The sequence below is a fragment of the Nomascus leucogenys genome, chromosome 14 (genome assembly GCF_006542625.1).
Source record: "Nomascus leucogenys isolate Asia chromosome 14, Asia_NLE_v1, whole genome shotgun sequence".
Taxonomy (NCBI): domain Eukaryota; kingdom Metazoa; phylum Chordata; class Mammalia; order Primates; family Hylobatidae; genus Nomascus; species Nomascus leucogenys.
Genome location: NC_044394.1, coordinates 79,438,524 through 79,463,980, shown reverse-complemented (window position 1 = coordinate 79,463,980; position 25,457 = coordinate 79,438,524). Strand labels below are relative to the sequence as shown.

The 25,457-nt window shown below is 38.8% G+C and overlaps 1 long non-coding RNA gene across 2 annotated transcripts; it reads left to right on the top strand.

Annotated features, from left to right (window-relative positions):
- The first annotated feature begins 2,616 nt into the window (after window positions 1-2,616).
- LOC100591690 lies at window positions 2,617-24,794 on the top strand. Of its 2 annotated transcripts, none has more exons than XR_004033276.1 (4): window positions 2,617-2,770; window positions 17,946-18,383; window positions 19,310-19,482; window positions 24,080-24,794. It is a non-coding gene; the product is annotated as an uncharacterized LOC100591690 (long non-coding RNA). The 2 variants fall into 2 exon arrangements; XR_004033277.1 differs by lacking the exon at window positions 2,617-2,770 and adding an exon at window positions 15,413-15,460.
- Window positions 24,795-25,457: the final 663 nt, after the last annotated feature.

Sequence of the window (25,457 nt, the reverse complement as noted above, 5' to 3'; positions counted from 1 at the left end):
CACCGTGTTAGCCAGGATGGTCTTGATCTCCTGACCTCGTGATCCGCCCGCCTTGGCCTCCCAAAGTGCTGGGATTACAGGCGTGAGCCACCATGCCCAGCCATATGGTTCCATTTTTATGAAATGTCCATAATAGGCAAATATACAGTGACAGAAAATGGATTAGTGATTGCCTAGGGCTGTTGAGGCCGGGAGATTGGAGATGATGGCTAAAGAGTACAGAGCTTGCTTTGAGGGCTATGAAAATGTTCTGAAATTGTGGTGATGGCTGCATAACTCTGTGAATGTACTAAATATCTATTTATGAGTTTCCTTGCTTATTGCTTTTCTCAGAATGTGAGCCTCATGAGAGTAAGCACTTTATCCTCTTCACTGCTGCTCCCAGAGAGCCTACAATAGTGCCTGGCACATAGTAGGCACTCAATAAACGTGTATTAAATACATCCTAGGGGACAGCACTGCTATAAAGACTAGAAATCAGTGATGTCAGCAGAGCATACAACAGGCACCTGGAATATGAACCCACAGTAAAAGCAAAATTTGAATATTTCTTGAACAGAATAAATATCTTAGATTGAATCATTTTATTCACTGGCAAAAACAGTTTTTGTAAAGAGATTTCTTTGATAACTGAGAGTTTGCTGCATTATTAAATGTTTTAATGAAGTGTCCTCTCATAGAAATTGTTTTATCTAAACACACTGGAGCCTCATCTTAATTTTAACTTTGCTAATTAAGTTATACAAAAAGATTTGCAGAAGGGATTTCAACGAAGACCAACAGCAGTTCCTGCTTGGTACACAATATACATTTGATTCTTCTTACACTTTTTAATGATTTTGTAGATAACCAGCCAAATCATGCTGATTATATAATGCAGTGCTAATAACTATCTTCATGGAATTTATAGTCAATTTTCTAAGGAATCCAACTATCAGAGAAACATCTGTTTGTCCCTCTTCTGTGATTTGTTTCTTGCTTTTAATTTCACTACTGAAACCAAAATGCCATTTAAACTACTTTTTATTCAAAATTCCACATTGCTCATGCCATGGGATATTGGGCTGTCTCACCTAATGTAACGCTACAAAGCTATTTATAGCTGCTGCAGTATCTGAAAGACATAAAAATGGTTATTCCCGGGAGTCTGCCTTGAAAAAACAAACACTAAGATAGCTGGTAAAGTCTGGGAATTGACCACAAGGTTAAAATACAAATATATTTACCATCTAAAGTATCCCACACAGTCCTTTATTGAGTTCAGAATTTTTTTTAATGAATTTCTCAGTAATCCCCAAACTCAAGTCATTTGAATCACATTTCCTTATTTTACAGCAAGTATTTGCACTACTACATTTTGTTCCAGGCAAAAGTAAATTTTTTCCCCTTCCTCTGTAAAAGGGCTCTTCAAAAAAATATGTAGACTTATCACACAAAAGAGAATCAACAATAAACTCCATGTAATTACTGTTAACCAAATAGATCATTAATTGTTGGAAGTAATGTATGTTTTATAAACCTATATTTACATTTAAAAAATATTTTGCAAGTGTGACCAGGCTTTTTGAAAGGTACTTATTTTTCTACATTAAATGTACAATAATTGAGAGTGACAAAATCAAAAACACCTTCATGGCTTGTAATAAAAAACTGAATATTTCCAATAAAATGGCTGTGTCAAAAGCTAGTTATGTTTTGGTTTTCTGCTCTCTTGCTAGGGTTGTCATGCTAAAGGAAATATATTTACCTGGGCTCTGGGAAGTGGTGGTCTGGCCAGTCGCCCCGGTGGTGGCTGCAGTTGCATGAATGGTGTTTACACTGTGGTGATGATGTCTGTGTCACCTCCAGCAGACAAGCTCTACCCCCACCTAGATTCATCAGCAACGGCTGTGGTTCTTCTGGAAGGATCCAGAGAGGAAAACAGGGAAAAGGAGGAAGCTCAGAACAGAAATGAATATTAATCCACATCAAAAGATTTAAAATATTAATGTAAAAACCAGTGTGGGAATCCAAAGTCCTACTCAGACTTTCTCCTATTTAGCTATTTTCCACTTATTCAAGCAACATTCAAACGAGAATCAGAGAAGCTCCAATTTAAGTCACTTCAGCTTTGTAAATACCAGGAACAGATGGAATAGAATACCTAGAACCCTTAGTCTTCCTTCCCAGCTTGGCAAAAGACCACATGCTCCTGTGACCAAAATTATATTCTAAATCTTGACCTATTGTGAGAGACTATCTAGCTCTTCAAAATATTAAGAATTATACCTTGTCTACTGCACATTTGTTACAACGCTCTCAATTGAATCTGGTGATACTTCAGTTTGAAAGTATTATTAAGTCATGGGCAAGCATCCTTTCTTTAGATTTAATATTCTGCAACCACATTCTGTCTCTTCTGCTTGAAGACCAGAGTCCTCTGAGTCCCAAGAAGGATTTAAGTTCACGTCTTTCGTGCAATGTTTGCAAGATTTCTCTGACCCTTTCCTAAAATGATCTGCACCCATACTCCAGCTTTAAATGAAGGCACTGTTAAACCCATGCTTCATTTCCTTTTCCATCCTAGCACGCAACAGCGATTTAATCTCTAATCCCTCTGTCTCAGTAGTTCTACCAGGTGGAGGAGGACTTGAGTTGGCCTATGTTCACCACCCTGAGGTTCACCACACTGAGATTCTCCACTATCCAATGGCAGCTCCTTATCTCAACAAAGGAAGTTTACTTCCCCAGCCATGACCCTGGCACCTCTCCACAACGTGTATCCTGTCTAGTGAGTGAGTTGCCTTGTCTTCTAATGTGAATACTCCTCTCCTGCACCTTAGAAAAAACTTCTGCATTTTGTGTCTTGTTCATTTTCATTGTACATGCTTTTTATCGCCTTCTCTGCTGCCCTACAACTAAGCAAGGAAAGTTAAACTATAACAACAACAAAAAATAAAATTGGAAAGAGAATTACTTCTTCCTTCCACTCATAAGAATTGAACATCAAAATAGCAGGGATTTCAGGAGAAAAAAAAAGTTAATCTCATACAATGCATTGATATCAGGGGTGTGCAGGGAAGTGGAGAGGATAGATTCCCCCATCCTCTGACCTTCAAGGTCATAGTAATTCCAAATTCTAAATATAGATACATACTCAACTGAATAGTTTGTGTGTTTACCCACTAAAATTATGCAATGTTCCTCTTTAACTGTAATCACGAATTTTGCTACAAATTCTTTTTTGTCTGAAGTAAATGTTGCTGTACCAACATTTGGAAGTAATTAGATCTATTTCTGTTCTTTTATTTCCAATATTTCTATATGGTTTTTTTCATATAAGCAGAAGATAGCTTTAAAAAAAAAAATTCACTCTGGCCAGGCGCGGTGGCTCACGCCTGTAGTCCCAGCACTTTGGGAGGCCAAGGTGGGCGGATCCCCAGAGGTCAGGAGTTTGAGACCAGCCTGGACAACATGGCGAAACCCCGTCTCTACTAAAATTATAAAAAAAATAGCCAAGCATGGTGGCGGGCATGTGTAATCCCAGCTACTCGGGAGGCTGAGGCAGGAGAGTCACTTGAACCCGAGAGGCAGAGGTTGCAGTGAGCCAAGATAGGGCCACTGAACTCCAGCCTGAGTGACAGAGCAAGACTCTGTCTCAAAAAAAAAAAAAAAAAAAAAATTCATCTGCTAGTGTCAATCTTGTAATAAATGGGTTTAATTTATAACATTTATTCCAATTTCTGATAAATTTGGAACAGTTTTACTGCAATTCTTTTCTTTGTACTTGTTTTCTTTACTTCTAATGCTAATTTGTTTGATAAAGATTTCTATATTTCTCCTTTAAATTAACCTCAGAATATTAACTACAAATGTTTCTGATAAGATCAGTGGTTATTTGATGTCTCTTTTTCCTTTCTGAAAAAGACAGGGCACTTAGCTCACGTTAACTACACACTGAACAACAATCTGTTTTACACTAAAGGATGTTCTGACACACAAAGTGTGTTTGTCAATTACATTATCGGTTTTACTATTATTTTTTTATCCAACTCCTCTCAATTTTATTTTTCTTCTTGGAGAAGTCATTAAGAATTTTTCTCAATGAAGTCTGTAAGTATTACACCCTATCTTCACACCTCTGAATTTTAAAAAATATTTCTTTTTTTATTGACTAATAAATTAGCTTGTTATAGAATTCAGGGTTGATAGCACTGAAGAAATTCAACCATTGTCTTCTGGTATCATTTACTGCCAGTGAGAAGCCAGCTGTCGAACTTAAGTTAAACTATCTTTCCTTTCTGGTGGTCTCTTTTATGTGATTTTGTTTCACTGTGGTATCTCTAAATGAAGATTTATTCTCTCCTTATTTTAAAGTTTTTGGTTTTGTTTTTTGGAAGGGCATTTTTAATCTAAAGATTAAAAATGATTAATCTCTTTAATCAATGCTGAAAAAATTGTAGCAATCATTTTATCTAATATTACTTCCCCATTTCTTCTTTTTTCTTTTTCTGGAAGTCCTGATTGACCTACTTTAGAGCCTTTTGACCTATCTTCTATAAGTTAATAAATTTACATTTATATATATATAAATATATATATTTTCTTCACAGTAAATTATAGAAATATAGAGAGAATATCTATCTACCTATCTCTCTATATGTATGTATATATATACATGTATGTATGGGTACATAGAAATAGATATAGATAGATAGATAGATAGATAGATAGATAGATAGATAGATGATACAAAGATAGGAGTAATCTGAATGAAATCCTCAGTACTATCTCTCAATTTTATATTCCCTTGTGAAAGCGTCCAATATAGAATTTACTTCAATTTAGTATTTTTTGCGAATTACTACTTTTTTTCCCAAGATTTCCAACTTGTTATTTTACACAAATACATTTTGTTTAACTTCTGTCTTTTGCAATGTATTATTCTTGTTACACATGTTGTTCTTTTATTTATTTTATTATGATTCATAAACATACTGAAATCTTTTCCAGCATTGTCCTATTAGTTTGATTTTTATCCATAGTGAATTTATATTTGGATTGTTGGTGTCTTGGCTCTCTTTCTCAGCACTAGGATTCTGTTTTTTTTTCTGGTTTGTTTGTTGTTTGCTTGAGACAGGTCTCACTCTGTCACCTTGGCTGGAGTTCAATAGTGCAATCACAGCTCACTGGAATCTTGACCTCCCAGGCTCAAATGATCCTCCCACCTCAGCCTCCCAAGTAGCTGGGACTACAGGTGCATACCACCATGCCAGACTAAAATTTTATTTTTTGTGGAGCTGTGGTCTCACCATGTTGCCCAAGCTGATCTCAAATTCCTGAAGTCAAACAATCCTCAGGCCTTGGCTTCCCAAAATGCTGGCATTACAGGCATGAACCACTGTGCCTGGCCTAGAATTCTTTAACACAGTTTGAAGTTTTGATTTATAGCATCATCTGTAAAATATGTGATTTTATTGTGTGCAGTTCACCCCCTTTCTTGCTCTTTCTTAGTGTAGAGCATTTTTTTTTTTTTTTTTTTTGGCGTTCTAAGTGACATCCCTGTAACCTTGACTCCAGGACCAGTGTTACAGTGGACACAGGAGCTTCTTGCCTTGCAATGGTATTTGAAATACTTTTTTTCAGGGAATGGCTTCTCCTGGTTCTTGATACTAAAATGGTGCCAATGTCTTCCTTCTTTTTGGGCACACAGCTTCACATGACCATAGTCCCTGAGAGTAGCAGGGACCAGGTTTTTCCCTTTTCTTTCACCAACCTGGGAGGTCCACTCTAGACCTTTTTCAAGCCGTAATCCCAATTTGCTGCCCCTAATTTGCTTGAAGTATCTTTGGGCCCTGTTACCTACAGTAGCAAAATTTTGTTCATTCTTACACACTTTAGATTTGAAGTCCAATAGGATTCCCAATTAGCCTGAAAACTTTGCAATTATGTCTCTTTGCTGGTCTGATAGGAGACTGATCTTGTTATTGAGCAATTTTCTCTTTGAGTTTTTTTTTTTTTTCTATCACTGATAGACATTTGTTTGTGTGGCTTCAGTGACACAGGAGTTCAGAGTAGCAGCTCTGGAGCCAGGTTGTGTCAGTTCAAATCTCAGCTTAATCACACACCACCTACATGAACCTGGGAAAATTACTCATTCTGTTTATCTCACCTTCCTCAACTATAAAATGGAAATAGTTATTGCTGCAAGATTAAATGAGATGACACATACAAAGATGACAAAAACACCATAAGTGGTCATTGCATGCTAGTTGTGATATTGAGAACACAATTAGGTAACACTCTTGACACAGAAGTTTGATAGCACAGAATTTCAGTCATAAAAAAGAAAGAAATTCCATCACTTGTGGCAACATGGATGAACCTGCAGGATGTTATGTTAAATGAAATAAGTCAGGCACAAAAAAACAAGTACACTATTTCATTCATATGTGGAATCTAAAGAATTTGCTCTCATAGAAGTGGAGAGTAAGATGGTGGTTCCCAGAGGCTGGGAAGGATAAGGTGGAAGAGGGCATGCGGAGACACTGGCCAGTGGTACAGAGTTACAGTTAGAGAGGAGGAATAACTTCGGGTATTCTCTCAGTTCTATTGCACAGTAGGGTAGGGTGATGATAGTTAACAATAATGTATTGTGTATTTCAAAATAGCTAGAAGAGAGGATTTTGAATGTTCTCATCACAAAGAAATAATAAATATATGAGGTGATGGATATGTTAAATACCCTGATTTGAATTTTTATACAGTATATACATGTATTGAAACATCACACTGCACCCCATAAATATGTACAATGATTATGTGTCAATTAAAAACAAAAATAAAAGAATAATTTGTTAACGAAAGCACAAAAGAAAGCAAGTACCAGAGGAAAAAGGATTGCTTTTCTGATATTAATTTTTCCATTTTTTGCTAATGCATATATCCCTACATAGTTTTTTTCTTCTATACTGCCAATGCTAGCAATTTTTATAGACTGGTAGATCATTTTGTAGATACTTTCTATGTAATCTGATTTTATTGTTCAGCAATATATTATGAGCTTTTTCCTAATAGACTAAAATAAGACTAAAATAGTTGTTTTCACTATTGTTAATAACACTATTTGAATATTTGGGGACATACAATCAGGGCATTTGAGGTAATATTCTTTTGAAAGTGACATAACAGGATCTGTTTCAGGACTTATGAAACATACTGACAAAATTATCTTACGAAACATTTTCCACTTTATATTTCTACATTTTAACTTCAAATTCTCCCATCTCAAAATATCTTGAGATGGGAGTAAATCTTGAGATCAACAAAATGAAAATACAAGCAAAAGGAAAAATAAAACCCTGAGGAGTTAGCACTGTTGAAATTAATAATGCTATTTCCCATTCCTGCCTATAGTTGCGGAAATACAACAATGCTGGAGTAGTACTTAACAGCAATAAATCTATTTTCACATGAAGGGGAAAAATTGTTTCATAATTAATTAAGTTGTGAAATTTCTCCACTTTTCAAATTAAGAACTTAGTGCAGCTTTGTCCAATAGAACTTTGCGTAATGATGGAACTGTTTTACATCTATGCTGTCTAGCATGGTAACCACATGTAGCTAGTGAGCAGTTAAGACATGGCCAGTGCTACTAAATTGCTTGTTATATTTAATTTTAAAGAATTAAAATTTAATCAGCCACATGTGTCTAATGCCTACCATCCTGAACAGCTCAGCAGACTCAGCGTGTTCATGGAACAAGCAAGAAATTAACATCAACAACAGGTAGAAGTCATTTTTTATAAGATAATGGATCTTTTAATGTATCTTAATAAATCAAATAAATAATCAAATGATTTATGATATAAAACAATACTTAATCATTCTTCAATGTACCATGTCTCCCCAAAAAATACTTTCTTCCCCCAAAATACTACATAGCATTTATACTGCTGCTCTTTCTGACGTATATTTTTAGGAACAAGAAGAAAGTAATGAAAAAGCAAAATGATGAAGTGGATTTATTAAGAGATTACACATTTCATCCTGTAGGTTATGTAATAATATGACTCCCAAGTCAGGATAAAACTCACTTGAAGTATGGTTGATTTATTATGGTAAATATGTATATAAAGTAGACTCACAGTTTACTTAGAGGTTAAGATTTTAGCTCAAGTGAAAAACAAGATAATCTAAAGCACCTTGAAAAAACGTTCTTTACATCCACTATAAAATAATGTATGGTACTAACTCTCAATAAATTTACCACAGACCACATTTTCCTGCCAGATTGGAATAAATTATCACTTCTGAGGCTCTAGTTGTCTTCTGTTGAAACACCATGCTGTGGGAATAGCATATCTGGATGGAAACTCACCAGAATCCCACTCAGAGGAGAGGTGTCCGTGCTCTGGAGCCATAGGAACTGTGAACATTTGAAGAGCAATGGTCTTAGGCCCCCTCATTACACTCAGCCCATGGCAGTGCCATCAAGTGGCAGGCGGACGGGGGCTTTGTCCCATTTCAATGCTCTCTCTCTCTCTCTCTCTCAATTTCTCTCAGAATTCATGAAGTTGAATTCCAGCAAGTTGCAGGTTCATGCAATACTCCATTATAATGTATTTGGAGAAAAGTAATATCAATAGAAATGGATAAAAACTAAAGTCTTTGGCCCTAATTATGTACATTTCAGTTACCCAGAAAATTCAAACCTTTTTTTTTTTAACCATACTGGTAATTAAGGTTTTAGACTATTCTTGAAATCACAAGAAAAATAGAGTAAGAATGTTAGCTCATCTCTGAGCACAATAACCATCTACAAAAAAGACTGATCGACTGGAAGTGTGTCCTAATTAAAGTGTCAACACAAATTGTCCACCATAGTCGGGCTCCAGAGTCCATCTGCGGTGACACTTCTCCCTTCTCTATCTGTGTCTATTTTGGTGCCTTATCGGAGTTATCTGAATGATGCAGTTACTTCTGCGCTATAGCAGAAATAAATAAAAGCATTGACTAGCATTATACATCTGCTTAGGGGGAGTCCTCATTTAAAATAAAATAATTCCAAATATGTTAGGCAAGAGGATAGAACACAACCAAATCTATAATTTTATTATGTTTAACTCGTTCTAAATAAAAGTATATGATTTTTTTTTAACTTTCATATAAATACTTTTCTGTCTTTGACCTACTCATCCTTCAATTTTTCATTATGGAACTCAGAGCGATAATATAATAGGACCAAAATGTACTAAGTACTTAACATAACTTACAAGGTCATGATCTTGACCTTCAGAAAAATATCTATACTCTTCACGTATAAGTTCTTTTGAATCCTACATTGAACCCTCTAACAAAAATACTTTTCTACATTGACTAGAACTGGTTGGTTCTATATTATTTGATAAGAAGACTTGTGTTTTTACTTGAGGATGAGGTAATTTTTTCATTTTGAATTATTATTTGATTTTCTTCCCATATCATTCCATTTTGAACCAACAAATAAGCAAATTGCCTTGTTTATTAATATTACCTAAAGACCTGGGTCCACTGCTTGTGTGTTTCTCCATTCCACCCATGCTGTTGACTTATCCCTTGTAAAGCAATTTCATAATTCTCAATTCTTCTTTGTTTCTTCTGATTAGTGTTTGTGCTTTCCCATCTCTCTAGTGTGGGATTGCCATTGTACCACATTTGACACATGTTGCTTTCATTTATCCTGTCATCATCCATAGTCTGAGAACTGATATATTTAGAGAATTGCTTTTTTACTGTTTGCCTGCCTTCTTCCCACAAGTCTTCTGCAATATGATTTTCTCTCCCCTGAAGTCAGAATACAGTGAGTAATCACAAAACACCCTTCTGGAATCAGAACTGTTCCTCTCACTGATCCTCTGGAATGTTTCTGGCTCTGAAGGAAATGCCCGATTGCGATCCCAGTTCGTTCCGACCATCATATGGTCTAGGCTTTTGTACACAGACTGAGGCTGCAGATGGGAGGACAAAACTTCATATTAATGTGGACCCTGTAGCACTTTTTGAATCATGTTGGACGTGTTTGCAAAGTCAAGTATACCTTTACTTCTAAGTCCTTTTTCCTAAGCACCCAAAATGTGTTTTGATGTATTATCATGTTTGTCTCCTACTTTCCTAACTTTCTCTTTGAGGGGAGAGTAAGGGGTAATATGTATTTATGAATAACACATACATATTTGTGTATCCCACCTCAACTGAAAAACTTGGGATTGTTTCTCTTCCACATCCCTTTTCTGTTGAAGTCATCTAGTAAGATGATTTTGCTACAGGAGGCCCCCAAAATTTGTCAGTTGATCCAATGGATATACTTTTGAATTCTCACTATAAACCAGGCCATGGAGATAAAACAGCACATGGTTACTGCATGAAGTCATTCACAGACATGTCACAGGCTGGGAATGACACAAGGAATGCTGGAATCAAAAACCACCATCAATGTTTTGCAGTAAGCGTTAACAGATCAAGAGTCAAGCCCATAGACATAACTTAGAGGGCGTCTACTAACTAATCCTCTCTCTCCCATACCTCTTAGCAATCAAGTTGATAAGCGTTCTAGTACCGTTAGAAGAAAATCAGTTAGAAAAGAATCCAGGTCCCCAAATATCATGGCTAGCTAAGCAAGCCCATCTTCCAAGTCCACAAATAGCATGGCTAGCTAGCTAAGTGTCCTAGACCTTAGTATCTGTACCAAAAAAATGCAGCCAAACCTTATATTTATATTATCACTGTTGCTCTTTCTGGGAATTACAGCTCAACCAAACAACTTCCTATCTCTGTAACCTCTGGGAATTTACTTAATCTCTCAGAATTGGTTTTCTCATAGACTTGCTACAAGGATTAAATGAGATAGTCCTTATGATATGCCCAGAGTAAGAGCTCGATGAATGTGTAGTGTTCTTGCTGATGCTGCTGATAATAGTGATGGTGGTTTGACATCTTCTACATGAGCAAAGTAACCCTGTGGGAAGGACCAGAAGTTGAAAAGTAGACAGTGACAATGGGCTTTTTGTGCCTTGTCACCAACAACTCAGAAGAACTTGGTGCTTTGCCTGGCAGCACAGAGGGTCAAACCTGAAACTGTGCCAGGAGCTGGAAGGCTCAGGTGGAGGTAGAAGAGGACCAGAAGGCAGATTTGGGCTAGGGAGTATGATTTAAAGCCAGGTGAGGACAGCAGACTTCCCTAGAGATGAGAGAGTCTTGGCTGGCTGATGGCATCTCTGCTTATATCCTGGTCCCCTAGAGCTCTTCACCAAAGCATGGATCCCAGGCCCAAACTCAACCTGGGTGGTCAGAGGAGTGCAGGGCCTCTCCCTTCATTCCTTGGGCCCAAGAAGAAGGGAGGAGCCTTTACTGAGGCTGAGAGGACTGGTGGCATCTTCTACCCAGGTGTGAACTTTATAACAAATACGTTGTTTAGATTAGATGGCTAAATGATTCTGGGTTTCCCTAGCTCCATGTTGAGAATGTGTCAGACCACTCATAACTGGCAGGTATCTGTGTAACAGTCCTCAAGAAGAAGCAGATATTATTGTGCACATTGAGCAAAAAGGGCTGTGAAGGGCAGCTGTGTTAAACCATTCGCCTCTGGTCCTGCAATTAGTCCTCTACAGAGCTCGGTCTGGGCCGAGGTCATCGTAAGCCCTTCTTCTGATCTTTCCTGTGGCGACTACTGTCACTTCTTTAATTAAAGCTTGCAATAATTTTTCCTAGCCTAACGATAAGAAAAACAATCATTCAGGAGCCAATAAAATAGGGAAAGCCAAGTCAAGAGGATGGTAACTCTTTAAATATAAGCCATATTTAGATATTTTAAACTAAGTAATGTGCTAGCAAAACATTTCCTCTGCATGCCTTAATTAAGCAAAGATGCAGGGAGGCTATAAAATCTATATCTTGTAGTCCACTTTTACTTGAATAAACAAAAAGCTCTTATTAGCCAAGTTTCCTTAGTCAAGAAGCAGAAGCGTCATGTCAATGAAGTTAACTGTTAAGAACAAAGTATTTTAACTTCACATTGTCATTCAGGAAAGAATTTTGAGAACTCTTTTTAAAAAAATTGGCAGTTGTCATTTAATATATGATGTGATCTAAAAGCATATTATTTTTTAATGTTACCTAGGAGATTTCATCAGCTTCATGACACTCTTAATCTTTGGTATAATTGTCTAAATTGATAGAACATCTTTTATTTAACTGATGGAGGCACGGCCTGCCCTTTTATAAGTCAAGTAAACAGGTCTCTGAGTTCTCACTTCCTTTGTCTCGCTTTAAAAAAAAAAAAAAGCCTTCCTAAAACTCCCTGATAATGATAAAAGTGGCATTGTTTTAAAAGATAAGAAGCACCCAAATTATTTTCTCTCTGACCTTTGTAGTTTCCAGGACAAGCAGCTTCTGTGAGCAAAATTGTTCAAGTTTTTTCTTACAATGGATACCTGACATTGTTCCCTAAGAAAAACATATTGTTCCTGATAAGGAAAGTTATTAACCCCTCATCTTTGCTCAGAAAACAATTTAGCAAAAATAAAGTTGGGGAGTATTTTAATATTTCTGAGGAAAAATTTGAAAGGACGGAAAAATACCAAAGATTTCATTATCTGTAGGTGCCCATGTAATTTTATACACTGTGCCTTATTGAAACAATGTAAGATAGGTTTCAAGGATAATTCTTGGCAGCCTTTTGATACAAGCAGAACATTTACATAGCTAAAGTTTAATGCGTTAAAAGTTTTGTAAAAAGAATTATTAGGAGAATGAAGCAGAAAAATCACAGTTAAAATTTTATATATCATATGTTAATCATGCTTAAACCTCTGAAACTGGCTATTTCTTAAATTGAGGAGCTCAGTTTCAGATGCCATCTCATTCTAAACTTAAATTTACATGTTTTTGGTTAAAAAAAAAAGTTACCAGTTACCAGTTGTTCAGAGAGGCAGCATGCATTAAAAGGCTAATTCACTGGTGATGAGCTCCCATTATCTTTTTTTTCTGGGGTTTCAAAACAAACAAGCATGATCTATGTATCCTTGCAGGTTGCAAAGTCTGTAACAACAATATGACACTATTGTCATCAATTCTTAAGGAACTATGAACTAAATAGCTATGAAGACAAAGCGATAATAAAACCTCTTCCCTTTACCAAAAAATGGGGTATTGCTTTTGCAGTGGTTTTTGCCCCAGCTGGAGGTACGGTATATAGTCAGGGAAAAGGCATGAAGTATATTAGAGCCACATAAAAGGAAGCATACATTACAAATAATAAGATTCATTAAGGAAAATAATAGAACAGGCAGTAATAGTCATTAACTCTAGAATTCATAACTCTTCTGATTTCTCATTCACAGTAAGCTTTGTGGTATGCCACAGTTTTTAATAGTCTAGCAGCTTTTTTCATTCTTTTAAAAGATGATTGGCTTTGAATGCTAGAATATGCAAATATACATAAAAGACGGACTTTACTGACCATTTCTTTGTGTTTGGGTATATATTTCTGTATGGCATAATATTTCCACTTGCACTGGTTTCCTGGCATGAAAATGTTTATTGCGCTCATTAGCTAAGAGGGTATCGGCACCGGTCCAATGAACACAGATCTGCCTTCTGATTTCAGCCATTAAATTGCAATGGGATTCACAGGCTTAACATTGTGGGTGTGAGAATAATAAAATGGAACTCCATCTTTAGCCCAGTTACCATGGATGCAGTTAAAGGTCATAGTGGCAGCTGCTAACTAGTTGCCTTTTGAGCTGTGTTTCCCCTCCTGCTCTGTGTTTTCGAGCACTTTCCTTTCTATGGGTCTGCCGTGGAATACCTTCACCTACTTCGGTGACACACTAACTTCTTTAAGACAACGGGCTCCCTCTTTTCAAGACAATGGTTGCCATGGACCTTCTCTTGTATTTATGTGCCATGGATATGATATAGAATCAGAAGGCAAAAGCCTTAAAAATACAAATTGTGGTTGCTTCTGCATCCTGAATTACTTTCTCATTTTCTGCACACCGGTCTACATTCCCAACCAAAAAAAAAAAAAAAAAAAAGTGTGTAGTAAATTCCCATCTCCGTTTAAACTGGTAATGGGTTCAGGCACTGATGCATTCACAACGTGAAACATCAACTTCTTCTTCATTCGGCCCAAAGTCCTAGGAGTTAATTCCCTGTACTGCATGAGGTGTCAGGGTAATTACCGCTGATCAGCCCTATTTCTCCGCGCGCTGCCCGCTCCTCGGGCCCCCTGTTTACTGATGCACCACCACAGCATCACGGCGTTTTCATTCAGGCAAGCTTCTTAATCGAAAGGGTTTGGACAATGTCGGATTTTCAAAGAGAAGTGGGGGAAAAAAATTAAAAGTAGCCAAGCAAAATAAAGTGCATGGTAAGAAACCTGAAAGCAGTACAAAATATTTCCTGATGTCAACATTTCATTTCAATAGATCTTAAAACTCCTATTCATCTCCAATGAAGGTACTGTGAGCCTTGCCATGGGCAACCTAACTGCATGATCATATTTTGAAATATTTGGGGACCATATAGCTTTAAAACGCCATTTTGGAAAAACATATTCTTTTTTGTTCTGTTTAGAAATAAGTCCCGACCATGTAGCTGTATATGCCAGAATCCAAAAAAAAAAACCTTACCAAAAAATGGTGTACCCCTCTGTTTTAAACATACATTTATATAACTTGTCATTTCATAAAAATAAATTAAGTATTATATGAGCCAAATGTTTCAATTCCACACAAGAGTGGTTTCTGGGACTCTTGGCAAGATGCCACTATATTCATTTTTATTTCAGACACAATGTGAAGTCTTTAATTTTAATATATTTTGTAACTATAATGGTTATAAGGCATATACTGTACTAATTCATCCTCATCCTTTCCTAGTCCTGGGGAGATTTCACCGAGGAACAGGAAGAGTTGTTGATTTCATGTCTCTTTCGGACTTTAAAATGTTTGAAGAGTGGCCTGGGGTGCAGGGAAAGCAGAAAGAGAGAGAACTGGCCATTGGGCACTCTGGGCTCGGTGCCCTAAATGCTGGCTGTAGAGTTGGCTATCATCCTTCCTCGTCCCTGGTCTCCGAGTTCAAGTGATGGCCAAGTAGAAAGGCGAAGAGTGGAAGACTTTGCTGCCGCCTGCGGCTCTTCCCCAGCTCCTGAGTTCCTGCTCTGGCAGCAATTCAGCTGAAACAAGAAGAGTATTGGCGAGTCAGCTGATGGGAGCCTCTCTGTCACTGCCCCATGTGATAGCAGCGTGGGCACTGGCCAAATTCTTCTCCACAGCTCCTTTATTCTCTGCAACCCCACTGGCCAGGAGTCAGAGAACCAAACAGGGACAAGAACGTTATAGGAGAATCTGGCCCCGTTTAATCCGCAATACCCTGCCAGAAAAACAGGAGAGGCTGATCCCCAGTAAGAGGGAACAGAGTGGCACCGACAAATACATATGTAAATCAATTAATCTCCAGTGATCGTCCTGAGGTTTCCTGGTGACCTCGGAAGCAGAGTGGTATTTCTTCATTAAAGGGGCTGGGTGGAGGTGGCGAGAGAGAGAAGTAATTTTCATAATCTGTACAACTGTATTATTGGGAACACCAGAATAACATGTTTCAAGCGAAATACTCTTCCTCTGCCACACTCCTAATCAGAGAATTTCTTCCTGTGCCTTGTTTACTGTTGATATTTTCTGGCTGATTGGAGAGGAATGACATTTTGACAATTTACTGTAGCAGTAAGCACTGTACAAACAAAAGGTGCTGATGAAAACTGGAACCCATTATTATGTAAATGATGGCTGAGTAACACAGAATCCATCTCCCAGTCACCATCATTGAGACCAGTTTTACTCAATGATAATAATTTTCATGATTGCAGACTTCAGAGTGATCAGAAATATGCTTTAGCTGTTGCATTTATCTACTGCTGGTACTTGACCCTTAATTAAATTCTGAAACTTTTTTATATAATAAAGTAAAATACAGCTGACACTTCTGCTCAAACAAAGAGGCTCAAACACAGATCCACCAAATAAGATAAAGGTATTTCAGACTTACCTCGCTGTATTTATAGTAAACATGGATTGTACAGTGTATTTTGAAAGGGAGCTTAAAGTTTAAAATGCAGATGTGTGTTTTCAAGTAATTTCAATTCTGTACTTCAGCTCTGCTCTCCTTAAATGATGCTGAATCTCTGCAAGCTCATCTTGGACACGTCATAATAAAAAAAAATCTGCTTAAAAGACATTTAAATGTGCTCTGAAAATAAGTTCTGTGGATTCTTTAAACCTTCCATCTTAATATCTAGACTATTCAAAATGAGTCTTCAAAACTATGCCATTTATGAAGATCCACACAGCTTAGTAAGCTGTTGCATCGAGTTTTGTAAAGGAATATTTTTGTCATAAATTTGTTCTTGTCTTAAAAAGAGAAAGCCAAGGCAAATTTTAAAGCAGCATTTTGACTTTAATGAAAAATTGATTGGCTAAAACAGATGTCAGACTGAAACTACAAAGAGCCCAGGCATTATGCAGGTATCAGCTGCTTTGTTAAGAATGGCTGACAGTGAGGAGACTTTGGCTAATGTGTTCTTATTCCCTTTAAACCCTGCCAATGCTCCAGAGCATTTATTTACCTTGGAGTTTCCTCCCTCTTTCAGGGCAAGAAGAAAGATCTTCATTTAGAATATATTAATAAATACAAGTCAGCTTAAAGGGGCAACAGTGTGAGCCCGGTTTTTAATATTTCCTTAGATATAACCCTTTCTAACCAGGCAGCTCACAGAGCCAATGAGCTAAGAAGGTAATTACTTAAGTGGATTTCATGAAGAGTAGAAAGATGATTGTGCCACATTAAATAACAATTGTGTCCTTAATGATGTGTTGGGCTATAATGCAAACATCCCTCCACCATCACAGGCAGGAGCTCCAGCGTACCTTTCTAATGACTCCGGTGGCTCCTGTCCCCCTGCCAGGACGTGGGGCTTTCAGAGCCTATGTAAACACTAAGTGAGCTGGTGTATTTTTTTAAACTGCAGTGCCTGCAGCTGCGTGGTCATTGATAAATTGGCTATGAATTGCTGAAATACTTCATATGAATATAAACATTGTTGTAGTTTTGTAGCTTTAAGAAAGACAGAAACGTACTTGACTTGAGAGAGAAGTCTGCAGTTCCAGATCACAGCCTTCCAGAAAGTTCCTTCTTTGTTGTGTGTGAAGGATCTATTTTCACAAAATCCAGCGAGGTGGGCTCAAAAAGTGTGAGGGGGTGGGAATGCGGTAGAGAAAATTCATTGTTTTAAAAACTTAAAGATTGAATAAAATGTAAGTCAGCGTTTAAGTATCTACCTTAAATAGAAGCAGGAAATAATATTACAGCATATTAGATTTTATTGCTTCAGAATATGTAGTATTCTGAATGTCCATGTCCACTTGACTTTGTGTAGAAACATTAAAGAAAGGCCACCTTAATAAATATATCCAACACCTGAGTTAGGATTCACATTAGCTGCCACCTAACCTTAGAGGAAGAATTTTCACAGTGATGTAAACTTGAGACATGAAAAGAATAATTAGTCCATGACTACAATTTTCCTGTCTGCCCTTGGATGTTGTTATAATGACTATTTCCCCCACAGCCCAAATTAGTATCTCTTTGTGGACATGCACAAATGACTGAATCTCTAGTCATTTACCCTCTCATGTTAACATTAACAAATTTGAATTTGAGAGACATGATTCAAATAAAATGCACAGTCCAAATGTTGAGAAAGTACTTTACACTAAATCCTAGCAAGTTCTTTACTATTATACCCATTTCAGAGAACAGAGAAATAAGATACCTAAAATTGGAAAACTCTTCCTAATCTTGACTGTAAGCTATATTGTGGGAATTGAAATGAACAAATCTCTTACTTCTTTTTTGTTTGTTTTATTTAGGGAATGAAGACATTCGAAGAAAAATCGTTTACTGAAAGAAGACTCCTGGGCTGGAGGAAAACCGTGATCTACAGTTCATGTTGACAGATATTGTGTTTTTGGTCCTAGATCTGACTTTTGAAATGACTTATCACAAATTCAAATTTTGCAATCATGAGTGAAATACCCATGATGTGCCAAGCATCTACCTTTGCAGATAGAAGAACACTTACCGTTCCTGAGCATGGGAGGGAATAGAAGTTCCTGGGTCCTGGCCTCACCTCATCAGGCTCTGCCAAATTTGACGCCTCCTTCCTGTTCACAGCAGTCCTTTGGGATAGGGTATTAGATGCCACCAAATAGCTGCATAACTCAGCCACTTTGTCAGAGCCTGGGTCTAAGCCAGGTCTGACAGACTCCAAAGCAAGCCCTGTTTACAGCATGACTGGGATCCAGTGGGTAAGACCAACCTGCCAATGCTCAAGTGCAGATGCAATAACAGTGCTTCAACTGATTGTTGCAAGCCCCTTGTGAAGGATGCCGAACCCCAGCACAGATGGTAATACAGGCTACTTTTCACCTCCAACCTCCAATATCCTTTCTTTCTTTCCTTTTTTTTTTTTTTTTTTTTTTTTTTTGAGATAGAGTCTCCTCTGTCGCCCAGGCTGGAGTGCAACGGCATGATCCCAGCTCACTGCAACCTCCACCTCCTGGGTTCAAGCAATTCTCCCGCCTCAGCCTCCCGAGTGGCTGGGATTACAGGCACCCGCCATCATGCCCAGCTAATTTTTGTATATTTGTAGAGATGGGGTTTCACCATGTTGGCCAGGCTGGTCTTGAACTCCTGACCTCAGGTGATCTGTCTGCCTCGGCCTCCCAAAGTGCTAGGATTACAAGTGTGAGCCACTATGCCTGGCCCCAACATTCTTTCATACTAGACACTGTGTAAGCTAATTATTCATCAAGTATTTTGCACTGAACTCTAAATAGGTAAGTATTTTGTGTCCATTTTACAGACAAGCGAAATAAAATAGGTAAAGTATTTCCCCAAAGCTTTGATAAATGAATCCCATAGCTAGAAATGGCAGAAAACCCATGGACACTTCTATGGGGAGTGGATGTCTGCCTTACCTTGGCACAATGCTTGGTCCTCAAATATCATTTCAGTGACATTGCCAAATGGGAGAAACCATGTCTGGTACATGGGACACAAGCTGCCTCAAAATATCCTGAATGCATTTTTTCAGGGGAGAAAATCCATTTGAATAAGAATAGCTAGTTATAGCTTATTATGTGCCAGACACTGTGCAAAGTGTTTAATGTGTATTAACTTCCCAAAACCACTCTATAAGTTAGATACTATGATTTCCATCTCCATTTTACAGATGAGGGAACTGAACCGTCAAAACTAAGTGACTTGATTGAGGCCATGCAGCTGGGAAGGGAAGACCAGGATCTGAACCCAACGGGGTCTCCCAAGCCTGGGCCACTGAACCATTTCACCTCTTGGAAGAACTTAATGATCGGAGAGACTCACCCAGTTCATGGACAGCATGGGGTAATGAACTTTGATCAAAAACTTATTGTGCATTGACTGAGCATTTATTCTTTTAAGACAATATATTTGGATGCCTTTGCATGTACAGAATTCAAATTATTAATCATGTTCACAAAAGTTGCCCTGATTTTTATGCTGAAATACAATAAAATGTCAACTTGGTTCCAGTGACCTTTATACTGTACATATTATGTTTAATGTAGTTCTTAATTGTAGCTAAATTTATTATCTAACTTGTTGATGCCAATAAGCTGATGCATATGAAAGATACCTGCAAAAAAATTATCCCATCAAAACACTTCAGAAGAAGCCATTAAAGTATTATGATAAAATATCAGAGGAAGATATAAAATTGGGGAGAGGTGAAGTTATACTTTGCAGCATTTGCTCACGATATTTGAGAAAGTAAACTTTTCTGTCTTTTAAATGATTTCTGAATTTCTCTAACAGTGCTGCTCTATTTTCTCGGTCAACCTTGCTGGATAGCCCAGTTTTCCTTTGCAGTCTGCAGAGCATGTGGCAGGACTATAGGCCTGTTGGATCTCTTTCTCTCATAGCCCTCTGACCGAGAATCTGCAGAGGTCATCCCTCACCTCCAGAGGTGGTCTTGTCCCTAGCACCCACGTGTGCTCTGTGGCTCAGAATGGTCTACAGGATCTTCCAAATCCAAGCACAGGCTAAAGGTTTGCAGTTTATATTTTTAATTTTTAGTACATATTTACCGAGCTACCGAAGTGTGCTCAGCACTGTGCACACACTGATCCTCCCGTGGAGCATGGTTGGAAATTCCCAGAGCAGCCCCTTTCTCTGAACACAGTGTGCGGCAGCTAGCTGGCTGTTAGCCACTGCAAGCCAAACGTGACGATGACACCTTCAAGACTCTAACAAGAGCCCTGGGCTCCCATTGCATACATGACATCAAAGGCGTTTTCTTTTTATTTTCTTTTTTATTTTTTTGAGATGGAGTCTTGCTCTTTCGCCCAGGCTGGAGTGCAGTGGTGCAATCTCAGCTCACTGCAGCCTCCGCCTCCCAGGTTGAAGCGATTCTCCTGCCTCAGCCTCCCTAGTAGCTGAGACTATAGGCATACGCCACCATGCCTGGCTAATTTTTTCTATTTTTAGTAGAGACGGGGTTTCACCGTGTTAGCCAGGATGGTCTCAATCTCCTGACCTCGTGATCTGCCCGCCTCGGCCTCCGAAAGTGCTAGGATTGCAATAGTTCTACTGGGGCTCCCCAGGCTGCAGACACAGAACCTGAGCTTATGGGGCAGGAGACTTTGAGTGAGGATACCTATGGGGACCCACATGGAGGAAGGGATGGGAACAAGGCAGGACTAGGAGGGAGAAGCCAGACTCAACAGAGTCCAGCTGACCTTGGGGATCTCTGGAGATAAAAGCCCTTCAATGCGGTCTCCAGCTGAGGCAAGGGAGTCAGGTCTTTATTCCCCTACACTAACCAAAGGCTGATACAGGATTCCTCAGGAAGAGGCATGACCTTGGGCTAGGCTGCTCTCTCCAGCCATGGGACCTTTTCGGAAGAGGCTGGCAGCTGATCTGCTACCGCCATGCCCAGCAGCTGATGGAAGGAGTGTTTTGAGGCCTAACAAGATGTGGAGAGCCCAACGCAATATCCACTAAACTCTCCATGTCTTACTTAAACCTAGAATTGTGTGCCATCTATATTATTAAATAGAAAGCAAAGAAATCCAGAGAATTAGAAACTCTCAAAAAAGACAGGATCTCAGAGGTACCCAAGGTTAGTGTCCCCGAACGTAGAAATTACTCCTACAGTGCCCTAGCAGTGAATCATCTCTTTGTACATCTTGAGAGACAGGAGCTCACCATTGGGAACCTCTAGTTGTTATGTGGTTTTTACTTATATCTTCTAGGTGGAAATTGCACTTTGATAACAGTAACTGTATTGACAAATTATGGTCAGTGTATTGAAACTGGAAAAGAGTTAGTATGGTTGTGCAAAATAATCTGGACCTAGGACTGAAATAATGGAGCAGATATTAATCATTTCCTTTAACTTATTTTATAAGATGTTTTCCACTAAGTAGTCAGAATAATCTTTTTTAAATGAAAGTCAGATTAAATTTTTTTGGACTCAAAGCTCTCCACAATTGGAAAGTAGCTCATACTACTCACTATGGCCTACGAGCCCCTCTGGTCTGGAGCCTCATCCCAGGTCAGCCCTCATCTCCCACCCACCACTCACCCTTCAGACCCTTTGCCACTGCCACATGGGCCTTTCTGGTGCTCTCCAGATGCCCCCACATCATTCTGCTATAGGACTTTGCACTTGATGGGAAGCCTGGCGTGGTGCTCTCCTTCAAGACCTTTGTAAGCTTCCATTCAAATGCCAAGTTTTCAGAGGGCTTCCCTGCCACACCCCATCTCAGAAGAGCTCCTGAGTCTCTTGACCCCTTGTGCTGCTTGCTTTCTTTTCACAGCTCTTATTAATTTCTAAGAAGGAAGATTTGTGTGTGCATGTTTGCGTGCATGTGTGTTACATATATATACTCATATATACATCTACACACACATACATATGCATACAGACATGTATACATACACACACATATACATATACACATATATACATATTCACATATGTATGTGTATCTAGTTGACCTTTGAACAATGAAAACATTAGGGCCACTAATCCTCCTCTGCCAAAAAGCCACCTACAACTTTTGCCTCCCCAAAAACTTAGCAACTAATAGCCTGCTCTTGGCCAGAAGCCTTGCTAATAACATACATCATCAATTAACACATATTTTGTGCGTTATATGCACTATCTATTGTATCTTACAATAATAAAAGCTAGAGAAAAAGAAAATGTTGTTAAGAAAATTATAAGGATGAGAAAATAACATTTACCATTCATTAAGTGGAAGAGGATCATCATAAAGGTCTTCATCCTTGTAGTCTTCACGTTGAGTAGGCTGCTTGGGAGGAGGAAGAAGAGGATTGGGTCTTGCTATCTCACGGGTGGCAGAGGTGGAAGAAAATCCATCTATAAGTGGACCCATGAACTTCAAACCTGTGATGCTCAAGGGTCAACTGTGTAATAAAAATGTGCGTGTGTGTGCATGTTCTCACTCATAGGTGGGAATTGAACAATCAGAACACATGGACACAGGGTGGGGAACATCACACACCGGGGCCTGCCTGGGGGTCGGGGAAGGGGGCAGGGATAGCATTAGGAGATATGCTTAATGTAAATGGCAAGTTAACGGGTGCAGCACACCAACATGGCACATGTATACGTATGTAACAAACCTGCACGTCGTGCACATGTACCCTAGAACTTAAAGTAAAATAATAACAAAAAATAAAAATAAAAAAATAAAATTTAAAATAATGTGCGTGTGTGTCTTGAACACATATCGTGTTCACCACTACATCTCTAAGCTTCTAGAACAGTTCCTGACACATAGTGGCATTAAATAAATATTTGTTGGGTGAAGACATTAATGAATGGCATCAATGAACAAATAGAAGCTTGCTTAAAATTTATAGATAATGTAGTTTGTAAGTACTGAATTTTTTTTTTTTTTTTCTGAGACAGAGTTTCGCTCTGTCACCCAGGCTAGAGTGCAGTGGCGTGATCTTGGCTCACTGCAAGCTCCGCCTCCCAGGTTCACGCCATTCTCCTGCCTCAGCCTCCTGAATAGCTGGGACTACAGGTGGCCGCCACTATGCCTGGCTAATTTTTTGTATTTTTAGTAGAGACAGGGTTTCACCATGTTAGCCAGGATGGTCTCGATTTCCTGACCTCGTGATCCACCCGCCTCGGCCTCCCAAAGTGCTGGGATTACAGGCCTGAGCCACCACATCTGGCCAAGTTACTGAAATTTTTAAGAAAGGGATGAGAATAAATATCAGCTAAAATAAAATAATCTAATGAATGGAAATAAACATGTTTTTGTACTGAGCTGTAGTCAAGGAGAAGAGCATTTATATCACAGGTCCTTTCTAGGCACCTTGACGACAGGGATCATGCTTCATTCCAGTTGTATTCTCCAAACCCCCAGCATTGTACCTTAAATTATTAGGTACCCACCAGATGTTTGTTGAATTTAATTGATTTAGCCCATTTAACCTCAGTTAGATGAGACAGAAGACCACAGTCCCCTGATGCTGTTATAAATGCAGAGGGCTAGTGTGTTCCAAGTGTCAGTATGTCTTTTTCTAGATCATCTTTAATACTATTAGACTAGTGTACCAATTTTCCTCCATATGTATAAGTAGACTTATGGAAAAAGCATTCAATATTGCATTGCTATTTAAGAGGATTTGCTAACTTTCACAGGAATGAAAGGCCCATTGAGTGGAACTGAGAAGGACTAGCCCATCAACAACATTTTATGGGGTGGACTCTTCTCAGCCCCATCGTGGACAGAGGCATTGCTTTCATGCTTCAGAGGACGGCTCAGGACACACTTAGCTGTTGGAGGGAGGCGTGTAGGGAGTCTGGCTGGGTTCCTTCATTTTAGTTTGGTGAACCAGCCACTAGACCTCCTTAGGAGAAACTGGTACCACGTGTCTTGAAGCAAATAAATGACTGACTCTGACATTCCCCTTTTAGGATAAACTGCTTCCCTAGAAATCCTCTCCAGCATTCTTGCCACCACGACTTTGGGACACGTTGACCATGAGGAGGAGCTGGTCAATGATGGACAGGAGTCCAGATTAGCAGAGATGTGGTAATAAGGACATCAATGCCTAAATACTTGAAATATCCAACAGGAAGCATTCCACCATTGTGCAAATGTGAACCACATCTCACCAAGTTCAGGCCAAGGCTGCCACCAGTGACGTTTTGGAAAAGAAAAAAAAAAGTGGGGGAGAGGAGAGAAACAGAGAAGCAAGGAATGCAGAAGATAGCAGAAGTCACAAAAACAGCAGCAACGTGTCCTGTGTATTCTGTTTCCTTGTAAAGCTATGAAGCATGTTAAGGAGACACTTCATTTTTTGAGGATTCATGCTCTTGTTTATATCATAATAAAAACAACTCATGTTCTTTCTAAAAATTTAGGCAATGCCTTCGTGCACATAAAAGCAAAACAAAATCACCTGTAATCTTACCACACGCAGATCAGCACTTGTTAATCTTTTCACAGGGATCCTAAGAATATCCTTTTCTCTATAGAATATAGTTGATTTGTGTTACCTAATAACTAACTGTTAACCATTTTAAAATTCTTCAGTTTTACATTATGCTAGAAAAAAGGAGCTGTCACTCTACGTGACATTTCTGTATATTGGTTTATTCATTCAATAAACATTTTTTAAGTACCTACTATGTTCCAAGAAGTATGCTATTTGCTTGTGCTACACAAATGAAAGACATCATTCTTGTTCTCATGCAGTTCGATGAGAATGGAAAGTAATTACAGTTCAGTGAATTATAATTCAGTGAGTAGGAGCATCTTGCTTAGCTAGAGATGAAGATTTTCAAAAGACATAGTAAATGAATTTGGTATTAATAAGTAAAAGTCCGTTAATAGAAACAAAGTTGGGAGAAAGGAACAGGGATGGGCAAAGACATAGAGGTGAGAGTCAATATGGTGCATTTACGAACAGATGGGAGGTCCAGAGAGTTGGAACTCAGGATGTGGGAAACAAAATAGTGGAGGGTGGCAGAGGGTAGCTCCTGCGAAAATACACAGACTTTGTCAGCCGTGGGACTCGGAGTGATGACAAGGCCTTACGGGCATTTGTTAAGAGGACTCTAGGTGCTGTGTAAAGGATGGGTTGGGAAGCCCAAGTGGTCAGAAGCCCCTGGAGGACCCAGAATGGCAGGAAGCATGTCAGGAGCTCCACAGAGGTGAGAGTGAGGAACAGGAGGAGGCGAGAGCTGGGTGGGAAAGGGAAGGGTCAGCATCAGCTGTGGAGGTATGGGATACTGCAGGACACAGGGCTCATCCTTCTGGGGAATATGGCTGACAAGATTGGGGATGCCC